Below are 18,872 nucleotides of genomic sequence, written 5' to 3'. Positions count from 1 at the left end.
CTTAAACATCATCAAAGCCATCTATGAGAAGCCTTCAGCTAACATCATCCTCAACGGGGAAAAACTGAGAGCTTTCCCCCTGAGATCAGGAACACGACAGGGATGTCCACTCTCACCACTGTTGTTTCACATAGTGCTGGAAGTCCTAGCATCAGCCATCAGACAACAAAAGGAAATCAAAGGCATCAGAATTGGCAAAGAGGAAGTCAAACTTTCACTCTTCACAGATGACATGATACTCTACGTAGAAAACCCGACAGACTCCACCAGAAGCCTACTAGAACTGACCCAAGAATTCAGCCAAGTTGCAGGGTACAAAATCAACGTAAAGTTGTTGTAGATTTAAAATCCTGAGGAATAGATGAGGTTTGTGCTATCATAAATACGTTTTTTGTTAGCACAACTTTAAATTCCATGGTACAAACAATAAGACATTTATCCAAAAATGTATTAGATTTTCATTTGCTAACTCTTGTATATTTTATGATATCTTACATGGGGTGCATTCAAGTTAGCAGCTGCTTCTTTTTAGGAGACCCTATTATAGAACATAATACTCACATTACAAAGAGGTCATCCTTGGCTTTAGGAACGTATTTTATGTCATTTAAAAATAAATCCATTCAAACATCCATTTACAATAAAAACTCAACAAGTGAGTAGAGAAGGAATGTACCGCAACATGATAAAAGCCAAATATGATGAGCCCACAGGTGTCATCAGACTCAATGGTGAAAAGCCAGAAGCTTTTCCTCTAAGACTGGGAACAAGACAACGAGGCCCACTTTCACCACTTTTATACAACATAGTATTGAAATGTCCTAGCCACAATAATTAGACAAGAAAAAGAAATAAAAGGCATCCAATTTGAAAAGGAAGAAGTAAAACTGTCACTATTTTCAAATGGCATGATATTATATATGGAAAATTCTAAAGACTCCACCAAAGAAACTCTTGGCACTAATAAATGAATTTAGTAAACTTGCAGGATACAAAAGTAACATCCAGAAATTGGTTGCATTTCAAGACATGAATAACAAGATATCAGAAAGAGAAATTAAGACAATAGTCCTATTTATAACTGCATCAAAAAGAGTAAAATACTTAGGAAGGAACTTAACAAAGGAGTTGACAGACCTATATTCCGAAAACTATAAGTCATTGATGCAAGAAGTTGAAGAAAACACAAATCAATGGTAAGATATTCTGGCATTAATGTTAAAATGCCATTGCTGCTCCAAGCAATCTATAGATTCAATACAATCCCAATCAAAATTCCAATGGCATTTTTCATAGAGATAGAACAATCCTAAAATTTGTGTGGAACCCCAAAAGACCCTGAATAACCGAAGTAATCTTGAGAAAGAAGAACAAAGCTGGAGAGATCATACTCTCTGATTTCAAACTATACTACCGAGCTATGGTAATAAAAACTGTATGGTACTGACACAAAAGCAGACACATAGAGCAACAGAAAAGAACAGAGAGCACAGAAGGAAAAAAAAAACCCATGCATATATGGTCACTTAAACAATGACAAAAGAGGCAAGAATATACAATGGCTGAGTAATATTCCATTGTATATATACACCTCATCTTCTGTTTCCATTCATTTATTGATAGACACTTGGGCTGCTTCCATATCTTGGCTGTTGTAAAAAATGCAGCAATGAACACAGAGGTGCATATAGCTTTTTGACTTGGTGTTTTTGATTTCTTCAGATAAATGCCCAGAAATGGAATTGTTGGATTGTGTGGTAATTCTTCTTTTCATTTTTTGAGGAACCTCAATAAAAAGCGTTGGCAAAACTGGATAGAAACTGCAACAGAATGATACTAGGCCGATATCTCACACCATACACAGAAATAAATTCAAAATGGATTAAAGACTTGAATGTAAAACCTGCATCCATAAAACTCCTAGAAGAAAACACAGGAAGTAAGCTCCTGGACATCAGTCTCAGCCATATTGTTTTGGACCAGTCTCCTCAGGCAAGTACAACAAATGCGAAAATAAACAAACAGGACTACATCAAACTAAAAAGATTTTCCACAGTGAAGAAAACTATCGATAGAACAAAAGGGCAACTTACTGAATGGGAGAAGACAGTTGCAAATAATAAATCGGGTCGGGGTTTACATCCAAAATATATAAAGAACGTATACAACTTAATATCAAAAATAACTGAACTAAAAATGGGCAGAGGACTTGAATAGATGTTTTTCCAAAGAAGACATATAACAAGTCAGCAGTCACATGGAAAGGTGCTCAACATCACCAATTATCAGAAAAATGCAAATCAAAACCACAATGAGTTACCACCTCACATATTTCAGGTTGGCTATTATCAAAAAGACAAAAAAATAACGAGTGTTGGTGAAAAGGTGGAGAAAAGGGAACTCTCATACATAACTGGTGGGAATATAAAGTAGTGCGGTCACTATGGAAAACAGTATGGAGGTTCCTCAAAAAATGAAGAAAAGAATTACCACACAATCCAACAATTCCGTTTCTGGGCATTTATCTGAAGAAATCAAAAACACCAAGTCAAAAAGCTATATGCACCCAGATATTCACTGCTGCATTTTTTACAACAGCCAAGATACGGGGCCAGCTCAAGTGTCCGTCAGCAGATGAATGGAAACAGAAGATGAGGTGTATATACACAATGGAATATTAATCAGCCTTAAAAGAGTGAAATCGTGCCATTTGGGGCCACACAGAAGGATCTAGAGGGGTATGTTAAGTGAAATAAGTCAAACAGAGAAAGACAAATATCATACGATTTCTTTATATGTGGAAGCTAAAAACCAAAACAAATGAATGAACAAAGCAGAAACAGACTCATACACACAGGAAACTGTTGGTTCCATAAAGAAGAGGGGGTGGGGAGCAGCCAAAATAGGTGAAGGGGATTCAGAGGTACAAACTTCAGGGATAAAATAAATAGGTCATGGGGTTGTAATGTTTTATTTATTTCTGAGAGAGAGAGAGACAGCGAGAGCAGGGGAGGGTCAGAGACAGAGGGAGACACAGAATCTGAAGCAGGCTCCAAGCTCTGAGCTAACTGTCAGCACAGAGCCCGACGCAGGGTTCGAACCCACGAACCGTGAGATCATGGCCTGAGCCGAAGTTGGACTACTTAACCTACTGAGCCACCCAGGCGCTCCTATACATATACATATTAACTCAATCGTATCAAAATATGAATCAAAGACACCAATTTGCGAGGGTATAAGTATTCTCTAAAGACATGTAACATATCGTTTCCTAATAACTGAGTGGAAGCCCTTTGGAACCTCTCCCGACTATGTAACGAATGCCTTTCTCACTGAGCACAGTCTGATTTACTGGCAGAAGATTTTGTCTAATCTTTCTTCAGTTTCGCACGCTGCACTTTTAGAGGTCTCCAAATGCTGTGAGCAGTCAATTAAATAAACAAAAGCATTTTAATTAAACCTACATGTGGAAAGTTGAAAGAAGCATCTCAGAGCAGACCTTGCTCTAGTGCCAAAGGCGATTCTGTGAGGAGGCGTATGAGGCGGTGTTTTGAGTCACTGGGAATTAATGTCATAACCGATCAACCCTGGAACATAAATACAAACTCCCCACCTCCGGGGAAGTGTGGCAGGGAGGGATGGGGTAGGACTCACTGAAGGGGCAGTAAGACAGCCATATTAATTCTAGAAGAGTTTGATGAATGAAATGCTACCGTAAGAGACTATTTCCTATTCTTTCTATTACGAAAGTCTCAAGGATTCCTCCGGAAGAACAAGGAGCTACAGTGTTACTGACACACTTCACGAAACTATAATAGGAAAGAGAATTTCTTCCTGGTGAAGAACTGGAGACAGAGCTAGGAAAAAGTTCTCACTTGGTATACGTGGAATGACATTCTTTTTTTCTATATATGTGTACTCTAACGAAATTAAGGAATACATCTACTTAAAGGGAAGGTAATTTACAAGTGAACTGAACTCTGCATTGTAGAGTTTCCCTATTAGATAAGCAGGGATAGTACTATTTGCCGTTCACAGTGTTGAGGCGGTTAAATGATACCATGTACCTAAAGCATGTGGCATAGCCCCTGGGATGGGGTGAGAGCTCAGGGAGTGTGCGAGCACAGCCTCATGACCAAGACATCATCAAGGGGACCACCTCACCTTTGCCGACATGCAATTGGTATTTGGGATATTTTATTTACAAGATCTGACAATGTTAGTATCACATAAATCTTCCAGAATCCACACTCAACATTAGTCCCAAACCTAACGAGCATTTTAATCTCCCCCTGACTACAGAGAGCATGAAACTGACACTTTAGCACTGTTCCTGTAACAGCTTTAACACTGTGCCTCTTCATCCATGGTATAGTTTCAGAAATTTCTCTGAAGAAGTATTAATAACTTTAATTGAGGAAAATCAATGCCTGCCTTCATTCCTTAGTAATCAGATTTTTCCTGTTAATTACAAGATTATTTTATTTAATTAATTTATCCTTTTTAGGAGGTGGAGGGAATGCAAACTGGTGTAGCCACTCTAGTAAACAGTATGGAGATTCCTCAAAAAATTAAAACTAGAACTACCCTATGACCCAGCAACTGCACTATAAGGTATTTACCCAAAGAATACAAAATTACTAATTCAAAGGGATACATGCACCCTGATGTTTACAGCAGCACCATCTACAATAGTCAAATTATGGAAAGAGCCCAAATGTCCATCGACTGATGAATGGAAAAGAAGACATGGTATGTATATACACAATGGAATATTACTCAGCCATCAAAAATAATGAAATCTTGCCATTTGCAACGATGTGGATGAACTACAGAGTATTATGCTAAGCAAAAAAGTCCGAGAAAGACAGATACCATATGATTTCACTCATATGTGGAATTTAAGAAAAAAAACAAGTGGTCATAGGGGAGACCAAGAGAGAGGCAAACTAAGAAAGAGACTCTTCACTATAGAGAAAAAACTGATGGTTACCGGGGGGGGGGGGGGGGGGGGGGGGGGGGGGGGGGGGGGGAACAAGTTAACAGGTGATGGGAATTAAGGAATGCACTTGTGATAAGCACTGGGTGTTATATGTCAGTGTTGAATCACTAAATTGTACCACTGAAACTAATTACACTATATGTTAACTAACAGGAATTTAAATAAAAACTTAAAAAAAATTACCTGAGAATTTGGGGACGGAAGTGGAATGATCCAGACCAAACATTCATGGTATAAGGCACAGAATGGATAAGGGGCATAGGGCACGTCCACGACTCTGCAAGTCAGCACATGACGGGATTGGCTCAAGTCTCCTGATCACACGTCATCCTACTTGCATTATCTCGGACATATCACATGGTCTCAGCCACGCAAAAGAGCTCCCCCAGACCATATTAGATAGGACTGTCCAGGCTTTCCTTCTTAAACACTTTTACACAAAGCACTTATCTTCTCAGTTTCTCACAAACCACCGAGAGACTAAACACTCTTACTTAGGTAGTTTAATTGAAATAATATTTCACACAAAAGAGTTAAGAAGTGTTCAGTTACGAAATCACTGAGTATATATAAAGCATTAAAGTTATACACATTTTATAGGAACATTTACGTTAACATTCATGTGTTTTACTGAGAATTCTGAGTACTAAATCAACTCATTGACTTAGATCCCAAAAAGGTAATTGTAAGATATCATTGCCTTTTTTTTTTTACCAATGACTTACTTAATTTTCCAAAAGAATTTAAAATAAATGTTGTGATGTTTATCCAAGACAATCATTCCCACACTCATCTTCCACTATCTAAAGTTCCTGCCCTCCTTTTCCTAAAGTAAATTTACATTTGGTTTTGACAACAGATTTTTTCTTCAGCCTGGAATTTGATAAGCTTATCCATTCAAGATAAAAATTCAAACTCTGATTTCACACACTGCCTAGAAAATTCAGTGATATTCTGGGGACAATATGAATACCAATATTATCAGCTTTATTTGTATCTTCTCCAATTCTTTGTTTCTTTACACATAAATGAAAAGGATTCTTTTGATCTACATCATCCATTTCAGCAATCAGCTTCCGTTGTCAAGGAATCTATAGTCATCGGTCCTGTTCCTTATTTGAGTAAATTTCAGCTACAAAATCTACCCAGTCCATAGCAGAAGCTTCGGTGGTATGATCTTTCTTGTTCTCAATTATTTCTTAATTCTCTCTCTTTTCTAACCCTGTTTACTTTGTTAAATGGAAAACAATAGTGAATCCACTTAAGCTTGAAGGGTAAGAACAGCCAGTTATAAAACCTCTACCATAACTATGATTATTCTCTAAGCTTCTCTACTTTCCAGGCTCAAAAAAAAGACTTCAGATTTTCTAAATTCCTCGCATGTCATTACTCTTTTTCTTTTTAAACAAACACAAAACCTGGAAAGTTACTATTTTGGTTCTGATGATGATGAAGAAAGTAGAGCCAAGCAGAGTAAAAAGCAAACAAAATCAAAGAAACCAATAAAATCGAGAAAGGACTCAAGGCAAGCAATGAAGTCTAACATTTCCAGAGAAGATTCACTCTCAAATATACTTCCTAGTTTCATCTTTGTTTATGTCAAAAGTTCAGAACAATATGGATATTTTTAAAGCAACACCTTGATTTCTTACATTCATACTATGATGTGTTTACCGAAAAGCAGAGAGTAAAATAAGGGTATGAAAAAAATAATTTCTAAAATTATTCCTTAAGATTTCGATTAAAGTTGAAACTTTAGGGGCACCTGGGTGGCTCAGTCGGTTAAGCATCTGACTTCGGCTCAGGTCATGATTTCACTGTTTGTGAGTTTGAGCCCCACATCGGGCTCTGTGCTGATGGCTCAGAGCTTGGAACCTGCTTCAGATTCTGTGTCTGCCTCTCTCTCCGCCCCTCCCCTGCTCGCGCTCTGTCTCTTTCTCAGAAATAAAATAAACGTTAAAAAAAACCCTAAAGTTGAAACTTTATAAGGTGTTTTACTTCTCATTCTGTCTCGCTCTGTAGAGATACCATTCCTCGCCCTTTTCGCTTTCCTCTAGTTTATAGTACTCTGTCTCAAAATTACCTCTATAGGTGGCCATTCCTTGCCTTTGTTTGCTGTTTTTAATATTGTTGCTTGACTTCTTCCTATGGAAAATTAAAATCTCACCCACCCACCCCACCAAAGCATCTGCCTTCCTCCCAATATACTTACAGCATAATGAGTCAACTTTCTACGATTCATTATTCTGACCACAAATCTACATAACTAAGACACACCAGGTCCTATGATACCTTTCCTCTAGATATTTCCTTGTGCTGTATTTATCTCTGAGTCATCCACCCGCATCTCCAAAACAAACCTTGAAAGGGCTGGGGAGAGGCAATTGCCCTGTTCTGTGAGGACAGAGAGGTGACCTGGGAATCCAGGTTGTAAAGTCCTTCAAACAATTCTCCGAACGCTACTACTATCCACCCTCCTCTCTTTGAGGTTTCAGCTTCTGACAAATTCCTGCGGCTTTCTGGAGTTCTTAGAGAAGTTGGCTCTCCACCCACAGTCTTGGGTTTCAACCTTATTCAGACGGCTAAATCAGGTGTCACTCATCTGCTTTCCCAATCTTCGTTGACATCTTTTGTCTGTTGTCGTTTCCGCCCTCTCCTTTGTTCTTGTGGGTTTGTTCCTTTTTAATCCTTTGATATCCTTTCAGTGTGGTTTATAGAGGGAACACAAATAAATACATCTGTCCAATCCACCATGATTAACCGGAAGTATTTGTGCCGATTATTTCTAAGGCGTGATTTTCTACTTTTTTAACATAATCACACCCATTTCTCTTTGTCCGTTCCAGGTTGTCTTCAGGCAAATCCGAATAGCTAATTGGATTCTTTTTTTGTTTGTTTGTTTAAGTGGGGGCAACATTCAGTCCTAAATAAAACTGTAAAGGAGATGAAATTCATGTTTAATGTTTTTAGCCTCCCCCATTCTTTTGCCATTTTCCCCACATGATGGCACCCTTCTCCAAGATCCATTATCTTCAGGTTTTGTCTCTCCCTCCCTCCCTCCCCCTGCCCTTCTCTCTTTCTTTCTCCCTCTCATTCTCTCTCCCTCTCTCTCTCTCTCTCTCTCTCTCTCTCTCTCTCTCTCTCTCCCCTCTCTCACTCACCCCAAGAAAATAGATCTATGGGCAGGAGAGAAACAAATGAACTTATTCATACTAGGGTGTAAATGACTGACACCATTAAAAGTTGTGTCCCAGGGCATTAATACAATGAAAAATTCTAAACTGGAATGAAGGTAACCTGAAGTTCCCAAAGATATATTTTGGGAACACTCTCTAGAAGCAGGAATGTGTTGCGAGAGGTGTGGAGTAGAGTGAAAAATGAGAGAGAAGGGGCAGAGAAAATGAAATATGAGGGACCAAGAAGGAAGATAGATTAGGGATAATATCCAATTCCAGGAGATAATTTCATATTTTTCTTCCCATATACAGAAATCCAGAAGAAGCCAGAATTTAAAAAAAAAAACCAAGGAAACAAAATTCCATATATTACAGAACCATAACAGGAGACACTGTGAAGGTACAAATCCCACGAAAATTTTTCAGTGTCTTACGAACAAAATTATAAAATAAAAGAGTCCCAAATTCAATGCATACCCCTACCTAGTTAATGTTAACAAGTGACCTGTGTTTTCTGGTTAGTGAGATCAGTAGCTCTAAAAGCCAGGTTTGGGATCAGGAAAATATGTTTGTATGGACTACTCCAGAGCAAATAATAGAGGAAAAGAAGCCAGTGTTTCCCAGAAAGATAGCATTGTATCTGACATAAGCAAGGAATCCCTGTGACTACTAGACGTTATGGGACCTTCCAGACTCATTATCTCTAAGGCAAGTGGCTAGCACAAGCAGAGAAACTGACATAGGATGCCCTTGCTTTAAAAAAAGAAAGAAAAGAAAGGACTCCTGAGTGACCCAATCCGTTGAGTGGCTGACTCTTGATTTCAGCTCAGGTCATGACCCCAGGACCATGGGATTGAGCCCTGCATCAGGCTCTTGATGAGAGTGGAGGCTGCTTGAGAATCTTTCTCTCTCTGTCCCTCTCCGTTGCTCATGCTCTCTCTCTCTCTCTCATATAAAAAAGTGTTTTTAATTTAAAAAAAAAGAAAACAACAAAGAACCACCTAACTATGCATCTTCAAGTATGTTCAGATTTCCTTGAAGAGGAATTTTTAGTTACTCATCAGTGAAATGACGAGATGGGCCTTGATCTGTGGTTACCAATGACACTAGGCAAAGCAACACATTTCTGTCATTATGTCTCCACCAAGGGTGAGAAAATGGTAAGGCTGTCATGAAGCCAATTTGACCCAATCCAAACACCAGGTCTGTATTCTGAGAGTGTGTCCCATTGTGCATGAAACAGTGATGAAAACAGCTGTTTTCTTTTCTTCTCCTTCTCCCCTCCCAACTCTTTCCTCTTCCCTTCCAACTCCTCCTTCTTCTATGAATTGTTCTTTCTTTCTTTTTAAACATTTATTCATTTTTGAGAGAGACAGAATGTGAGTGGGGGAGGGACAGAGAACAAGGTAGACACAGAATCCAAAGCAGGCTCCAGGCTCTGAGCGTCAGCACAGAGCCCGATGTGGGGCTCGAACCCCCCAACCATGAGCTCATGACCTGAGCCGAAGCTGGACACTTAACTGACTGAGCCACCCAGGTGCCCATGGACTGTTCTTCCTAGCAGAAGTTAAGACTTGATGGATTTCTATTGGTCACCAACATTTAAAAAGTGAAAGCCACCTACTGTAGAATGATATATATCTGAAGCTTCTTCCAATATCGATACAAATTCAAAATGGCCCTCTAGTTTTTCTTGGACCAGCATATCTTAACATAGTTCTTTTAAACCTTGGTCTTTTTCTTGCGTTGCTATACCTCTTTGCTGGTGTATATTTAAATTAGGAAAGAAAAAGTAATTTAATTTTTTAAAAATTGACTCCATGTCCAACATGGGGCTTGAATTCACAACCCTGAGATTAAGAGTCACATGCTCAACCAACTCAACCAACAAGATGCTCCAAAAAAGTAATTTAAAATGCAACAAGTAGTCAACCGTGGTAATTCTAGGACTCATCTACACACCCGGCAATGGCAGCCTCCAGGACTTATCTTGAAGATGAAACTATACAGTAAGCACCCTGTCTACATCAGTTATATGTTATAAACTAAAGATGATAGCATTAATGGGTCTCTAAGGTGTTTTGTTCATTCTCTCCATTAGATTCAGAAAATGTCAACTGTCCATATTAAAAAATAAGAACAATAATTATATGAAATGCCTTTGATATATAAATGTTCAAAATTATGATGCCCTCACCTTGGTTTTGTTCACATTTTGTTGGACATTGAGCTAGAGCTTGATAGGTATTCCAGTAAGTTCTCAAGCAAATACTCAAGAGGGTTGGCAAACCCGGTGTCAGCGCCCGACAAGAATGCGTGTTTTATAATTTTTGATCATAAAGATCACTTTTACTCTAAAAGAACAAGATAAGTATCTGAAACTTAAGCTCCTGTCATAGCTCTGTGTTTCACTTTTGTGCTCTTGGTGTCCTGCCTGTAAGTGGAGAGAAGAATGTCTCATTAGTTATCTCTAATAATAACTCATGACACTCTTGTGAGGTAGGTAACAGTCCAGAAAAACCTTTGAAAACTATAAAGCAGTATAAAAATATTTAAACATTTGCTCCAATTCAATAAATATTTACTGCTTTGTGACTTCCAGAAACATCCTTACTTGTGTATAGCATCCAAGCGAAATACCATAAAGTACTACAAATTTCCTTTCATGTACAACAACCAGCTTTTCTATTTTCTACAGTGACCTTTAAACAAAAGTCTGTGCCTTCTAAAAATGGCTCCATGAAGCAATTTCTTTGTGATGGTTAATTAAGGACTCTGTTAACTTAGGAAGGCCACCAAAATGTCTTCTCAAACTTTTCCAAGAGATTAGTTTTCCTATACTAGCTGTTTAGTTTATAGGAAGAATCCCAAGTAGTCTCCACACTGTCAGCACTGAACCCAATGTGGGGCTCGAACCATGAACCATGAGATCATGACCTGAGCAGAAGTCAGACGCTTAACCGACTAAGCCATCCAGATGCCCCAAGAACTCTCTTTTAAACATCAAAAGATTTCCGCAACTGAAAAATCTATAATGATCAAAAACTACAAAATTCGTAATGCTTTTGAATGAATGTGCATTTCCCTAATAACAGTATCTGTTACACATTTGAGAATTAGCACATGGACAATACTTAGTGAGCACAGAGATGAAGGAACCTCAGAAGATTTTGACTCACCAGTAGGCAGCCATTGACCTACAGCTTACCCTTGCCATGTTTTTGTCTCCCAGAAGAGAATAATTAATTTCTCACTTAAAAAAATGAGAGAAAATAAGAAAAATTCAGCCACGGATGTGGCAAGTTTCTGCCTTACTGGCTCTTGTTTCAGATCTGGGCATTGATTTGTTTTTAACCCAAATTATCTACTGTTAGAAAAGAAATCTTTGCAAGTTGTTGAATCTTTTAAAAGTCGTAATTATAATGCACTTCCTGTCGGTGACAGTGGTTCTCAACAATGGTAGATTTAACAACCCCCTTTTTTAAAAAAAAAAAAAAACAAATAATCTCTAATGCCTCCTTAGTAGCCCACTTTGTTTATCTATTGCAGTGAAATAAACCACACCAAACTGCAATTAATCTTCTCGTAATTCCGTGGGCTTACGGGGCAGTTCTGTTCGATGTGGTGTCATGTGGGGCTCAGGAATAGCCGAGAGGTCAAAATGGCCTCCCTCACACACTGGCAGGTGGCACTGGATGATGGCTGGGAGCTCATACTGCTGGCTGCAGGCTGGGAGCTCAGCTGGGCCTATTGGCTGAGGCCTCTCTTCCTTTCAGGTGGCATCTCTGCATGACTGCTCGCTCGGGCTTCTTTGGAGGGTGGCAGCTGGGTTCTACCAAGAGTGTTCCCCAGAGCAAGCATGGAAGCTGCAAGCCTCTTAAGGCGAAGCCCCCGAGTCACACGGCATCACATTTGCTGCATTCTATTGGTCAAAACTGGTCCCAGGCCCAAGTTTAAGGAAAGGGGAAAGAGACTACCTTTGGATGCAGGAGTGACAATGTTAAATTATAAAAGTGCTTGTGGAATGAGAGAGATTGCTGTGGCTCTCTTTGGAAATAATGTATCACATATCCTCAAATGCAATTTTTAGATAATATAATCTAACTACACACACAATAGTTCGAAAAATGAAAATACCACCTCAACAGTAATTGAACAGAGAAATAAAAGGGAAATAATTCATAAAGTATGTATTTCAAGAGGTATATGCTCAGCTATGACTATACTAAAAGATCAAACAAAGCGGCTAGATTCTTAGAGAGACTTAGAGATGAAGTTTTGATTTATGTCACAGCTCCTGGGTGGCTCAATGGGTTAAGTATCCGACTTCAGATCAGGTCATGATCTCATGGTTCATGTGTTCAAGCCCCCCATTGGGCTCTGTGCAGACAGCTCAGAGCCTGGAGCCTGCTTCAGATTCTGTGTCTCCCTCTCTCTGCCCCTCCCCTGCTCACACTTTGTCTGGCTCTCTCTCTGAAAAATAAATAAACATTAAAAAAAATTTTTTTAAAGGAAAGATACTAAGTCATTCTGTAAAAGAGATAAACCAAACGAACAGATACAAGAGGACATTAGAACAACAACAAAAACATCAGATTTATTTGTTTATAATAAGGGAAAACAATCCAGATAAATTAGAGGGGAAATACAATAGTCTCAAAAATGACCTGGGCCTTATTTGTAAAAAATAAAATCAAAATAATTCCCTATGTGACTACAGAAAATATATCCACTATTTTAAAATTCTACCACATGTCAAAGCAGATATTTGGTTTCTAAGACTTAAAAAAAACCTTGCAAGATCACGTCTTTCGATACCCGTACAGAATACTGGATGGAGTTTTAAGAAGTAAACAAAAAGAGACTATGGAGATGATACATGGCAGAGAAATATCAGAGCAAGACTGAAAAATAAGTGAGCTCAAAATGTGATTTTCAAAATGTGATATTCACATCATTAATTTATTTCACTACCAAAAAATTAAATACAGTTGATTCACAAACAACTTGAGTGTTAGAGGCACAAACCACCTCCCTCCCCCCAGCATGTAGTTGAAAATTCAAATATAACTGCTGACCTCCTAAAACGTTACTAATATCCTCCTGTTGACCTGAAGCCTTGCTGGTACCATAAACAGTGAAATAACACATTTTGTATGTTATATGTATTATAGACTGTATTCTTACAGTACAGAAAATGTGATGAAGCAAATCAGAAGGAAGAGAAAATACATTTACAACACTGTATCGTACTTGCTGGAAAAAAATCTGCAAACGAGTGGACCTATGTAGTTCAAACCCATGTAGGTCAAGGGTCTACTGTATACAGAATGGTAACAATATAAAATATTTTTAAATAATATTTATTCAAATTTAGTGTGATTCCTACATTTCTCGTGTCGCTTAATATTGCTGGGTTTCTTAGTCTCATAAAGGGATTCTCAAATCTTCTTAATTACATAGCATGATGGACTTCTTTGCTTTTGCAGTAACTGGACTGATAGTATTAATACCTTGTTCAACTAACCGTGTGCAGCAAAGCTGAGACCAGGGTGAATAGTAAGGCATTCACTATGGACATAAAATTTAAAGGGCTCCTTAAAAATATAAACTCAGTAATCAAGATAAACAATATGCAGTCTACTAAAGCATCAAATGAATGCCAAAATAACCTATGATGAACAAAGTAACAAACTTTAAATACTGCACCGGCTCTACAGAGTGACGAAGCTTTTTAGTAATTCCAACACAATATCTTCACCCCAGTTAAGAATCTCTCTCCATATGGTTTGCCTCCCTCTCTGTTTTTATCTTATTTGTCCTTCCCTTCCCCTGTGTTCATCTGTTAGGTTTCTCAAATTCTACCTAGGAGAGTAAACTGAAGGTTGCTGGAGGGGGTATGGATGGGTGGCTGGGGCAAATGGGTGATGGGCATGAAGGAAGGAATTTTGGGGGATGAGAGCTAGGTACCATATGTAAGAGATGAACCATTGGGTTCTACTCCTGAAGCCAAACTCCACTGTATGTTAACTAACTTGACAATTAAAAAAAAAAGTCAAAAAAAATCCTTCTCCATAATGATGTCTCCCTAAATATTGAGCCTTTCTGTGTAGCTTCTGATAAAACTGTTCAGCATTACTTTCTCCTGAAGGGCTAGTGATTTGCACTTGGACTAAAGGTCTACCGACATACTTGCAGCAAGATGCTGTTCAGTACATCTTTTTACACTCTAGCAGGACATGGGAAAAGTCTTCACAGTGTGGAACTGGATCGAAGCCTTTGGGACACCAAGCATCACTGGCCCCTTCCGCTAAGTGCCAGCGGTGCCCCCACATAGCAAATCTTCTTGTGGACTCCAAATGCCTCCCATTTCCAAACTCGCTGGCGGTGTAGGCACTGCCCTGAGAACAACTGAAGCGGTAACATCAGGATGTGAGTCAAATGAGCACAGGCTGCACCTACGTGTGTTTTGAAAAACGTCCTTGGATACACGTCCATGGTTGACTCGAACTTTAATTAAAGTCACACTTGAAGGCTCTCCAGGGCTTTAAAAAATTAAAGAGCTTTTAAGATACAGCATGTCCTGCTTTAAAAACTAGACAATGATAAATGCTTACAGCCGAAGCAACCACAAATGCTAATCACAACACCCACTGAAAGCTCTCCAAAGGAAGAGACACAGCTATCCTGTCACTCATTTCTTTCGTGTAGCCACTGCATGCAATTATGTTTTATTTAGTCATGTTCTTAACTTTTTTCATTGTTCCAAATTTTGGCTTTTATTTTTTATTTATTTTTTATTTTTTTTTTAACATTTATTCACTTTTGAGAGACAGAGAGAGACAAAGCATGAGCAGGTGAGGGACAGAGAGAGAGGGAGACACACAATCCGAAGCAGGCTCCAGGCTCTGAGCTGTCAGCACGGAGCCCGACGTGGGGCTCAAACCCACGGACCCGACCGTGAGATCATGACCTGAGTCAAAGCTGGGCGCTCAACCGACTGAGCCACCCAGGCGCCCCCAAATTTTGGCTTTTAAATATTGGTAGTATATCGTGCATCTCAATAAATTATTTCTATTGCATTAATTCACAAGAGCCATCAACTCTTGATGTCCGAAGTCCATCTGTCAGGCGGGAAAGGTTTATGAGAAAAGATGTGAGAAGGAATTCCCAAACCCCTATACGTTAAAAAAAAAAAAATCCTAAAACTTCATGACTCTTGCTGTGTTTACCAATTCTGAAAGCACATATAAATCCTAGGCTTTTTGTTGTTTTGGTTTGTTTAGACAATAGCAAAATCTAGTAAGTAACAAATCAGATGGACTGAAAGGACTTTCAGGTGCCTCTATGAGTTCTTCCCTCCATCTTAATGGTATGATAATTAACGCCACTTAAAGATTCATGCATTTGACCACATCACCTTTTAATCCCATGTTCCAACACTTAGCAAACCACACTTTTAACTTATTTTTTAAATAATTATTTATATTTGAGCGAGAAAGAGAGAGAATGCAAGTTGGGGAAGGTCAGAGACAAAGAGGGAGACAGAATCTCAAGCAGGCTTCATGCTGTCAGCACCACGCCTAACACGGGGCTCGAACTCACGAACCGTGAGATTATGACTTGAGCTGAAATCAAGAGTCAAGACACTTAGCCAACTGAGCCACCTAGGTGCCCCACATACATCAATTAAACTAACAGTTATAATCAAAGCACACTGAGCATTTTTTTATTGTGAATAGATATCTTAGATGATCAAAATGGAGAATCTTTACTCAAAATATCCGTGTATTATTGATGTTTTGAATAATGAAGCACTAGGGCTGGTATTCTCAGTGGCATCAGCCATATGTATTGTACACGTATAGAGCACTCAGTAGCTTTCCGAGGGTGTGATTAGGATTCTGTGAAGCTCCCAAAACATGTTCCAGCCACAAAAAGACAATTTAATTAACGTATTAAGTAACTTGAATTATCCACTTTTCTGTCCTATATTATTTTACATTAGAGTTCAAAGACATTAAAGAGGCAAAAGTAATAAATCACTGGCTTTCTGAAATTCCTACAATATATAGTTTTCAAACTGCCCATAAAAAAAATCTGATCTCAAAAAAACATCTGATCTCTTATTTTATAAAATGCTACAGCAGTAGGAGGTATAAACAATTCTTTATTCTTGCCTGCCCTTTCTTTCTTCTTTCTTCCTTTTTTCCTTCCTACCTTCCTTTCTTCCATTTTGTAAATAGAGTAAGTCCCCAGTGAGACTTTTTTAACCTAGTTATTGATTTATAGTCTCAAGACTATTTCATTAGGAAGCTTTCTTTCCCATTTGGGCAATTTATTTTTGGCATGAGAATCTAGGCCAAATACAAAGTTCCTTGAATGATTTCTCAAATAAAAACTGTCGAAAATTCTCTATAAATATAATCTGAATTTAGAGCATTGAAATGCTACTAAAAGCCTCACTATAATACAAAGTATGTTATATGTTCTAATATAGTACATGTCTTTAAGGCACATTTACAGGTCTGCATTCTCCATCCTGCTGAATGGACAAAATTATGTGCCACCAAAGCAAATTTGGTGACTATAAATTTATCTAGCTAAGCCTTCAATGAATACAATATAATAAATATAATATTATAATCCTTTATCACCATCACTAACCCACATTTATTAATTACCTACAAAATATAGTTCTTTCTTAAGAAGTTTGAGGTGTAGGAAGAAAGAGCATACAAGATGAACATAAATCTGTTGCTAGTTACATACAGTGTGCACATTGGGATAGAACATCCAAACTGGAAAACGTTTTAGAAAAGTTTTAAAAAATATTTTCTAAGTTCAGTAAATGGTTCCTTGCATTCCTATAGGGATTAAATGAATACTAAAAATGCATAACTAATGAGGTATCCTCCATGAGGGCAACAAAGAAATACTTCTTTGAAAAGAGGTCAACTGCAAAATTTAGCCTCAGAGCCTTTCTCCTGCGTGGTCACCTTCCAACACCCAGCACCTGAGTTTGTATTTGTAATTGTGTATCCTTTGCCTTAAAGGAAGTCTCCAGCATTGGGTGAGCTTCAGACCCCACAATACCTAGATCTGTCCCAGTGAGGCAATAAATAATATGATTTCCATAAGTGAATACAATACTTGGCTGAAATATTTCAAAATGCTATATCCAGAGAGATATACCAGATTCCTAGATGACAAAAGTCAATACTATTAAAATGTCAAGTCTCTCAAAATCAAATTGAGCATTTAATTCATGTGCAATAAATATTCCACTAGTATTTAGAAAGCATAACAAAATCTAACCTGGGAAACATCTGGGGGGAAAAATAGGAATCGCTAAGAATTTTTTGAAAAAATGATTCATTCAACGTGAGGTGCGAGGCTGAGGAGAAAAGGGCTTGTTCTTCCAGATACAAAACATACTATAAACCTTCAACAATTTAAACAATGTTACTGGTGTAGGAACAGGCACAGTGAACAAAATAGACACCAGTTCGTGTAAAGGATTTAAAAATGATGGAAGAGACACACAAATTCAACAGGAGAGGGAAGAAGTGTTAGAAACATGGTCATGTTAAAATTGGTTCGATCTTTGAAAGTGAAAGTCCATTTATGTCTAACTGGATTTAAATAAAATTTTTAAAAACCCATTTGTATCTTAATCTTACACCATTCACTCAAACTAAACAGATAAAGATGATGAAATATTTTTAGGGGCGCCTGGGTGGCTTAGTCGGTTAAGCGTCCAACTTTCGCTTGGGTCACGATCTCACGGTTCGTGGGTTCGAGCCCCGCATCTGGCTCTGTGCTGACGGCCAGCTCAGAGCCTGGAGCCTGTTTCAGAGTCTGTGTCTCCCTCTCTCTCTGACCCTCCCCTGCTCACGCTGTCTCTCTCTCTCTCCTAGAAATAAATAAAATATTAAAAAAAAAAAGATGATAAAATATTTTTAAAGATTAAATTATCGGGGTGCCTAGGGAGCTAGGTCGGTTGAGCATCCGACTTTGGCTCAGGTCATGATCTCCCAGTTCATGGGTCGAGTCCTGCATCGGTCTCTGTGCTGACAGCTCGGAGCCTGGAGCCTGCTTCAGATTCTGTGTCTCCCCTTCTCTCTGCCCCTCCCCCACTTGTACTGCTTCTCTCTCTCTCTCTCAAAAATAAACACAAAAAATTATTTAAAAATTAAATTATATAAAAATTATAAGAAAATAAACATGAATATTTCTCAAACTCGACAGGAATAATTTGTTAAAGCTTAGAAACAATGAAAGAAGTTTCAAAATAGAATGCTGACAGAATGGACAGTATAAAAATTAAGATTATTTGCACGCAGGAAAACATTACTCAAATTAAAGGCAAGGAATATATGGGATAAAATACTTTCTTCAAGTATGTCAGATTTTTATCACCCTTCTATAAAGAGCTCATACAAATCTATAAGAAAAGCTCTAAGACCTCAATAGATAAATATGCAAAAATCATGAACAAATAGTCCGGCAGTACCTCAAACATTTAAACGTGGATTTACCATATGACCCAGCAATTGCACTCCCAATATATACCCAAGAGAGGGAAGAACAGACATCCACACAGAAATTCTGTACATTTATGTTCAAAGAAGCATTACGCATGATAGAAAGTGGAAATAATCCAAATAACCATCAACCATGACTGGACAGAT

The sequence above is a fragment of the Hyaena hyaena genome, unplaced genomic scaffold (genome assembly GCF_003009895.1).
Source record: "Hyaena hyaena isolate Hyena2069 unplaced genomic scaffold, ASM300989v1 scaffold_72, whole genome shotgun sequence".
NCBI classification, from domain to species: Eukaryota; Metazoa; Chordata; class Mammalia; order Carnivora; family Hyaenidae; genus Hyaena; species Hyaena hyaena.
The sequence above is the reverse complement of the archived record's forward strand: the minus strand, read 5'-3'. Positions refer to the sequence as shown.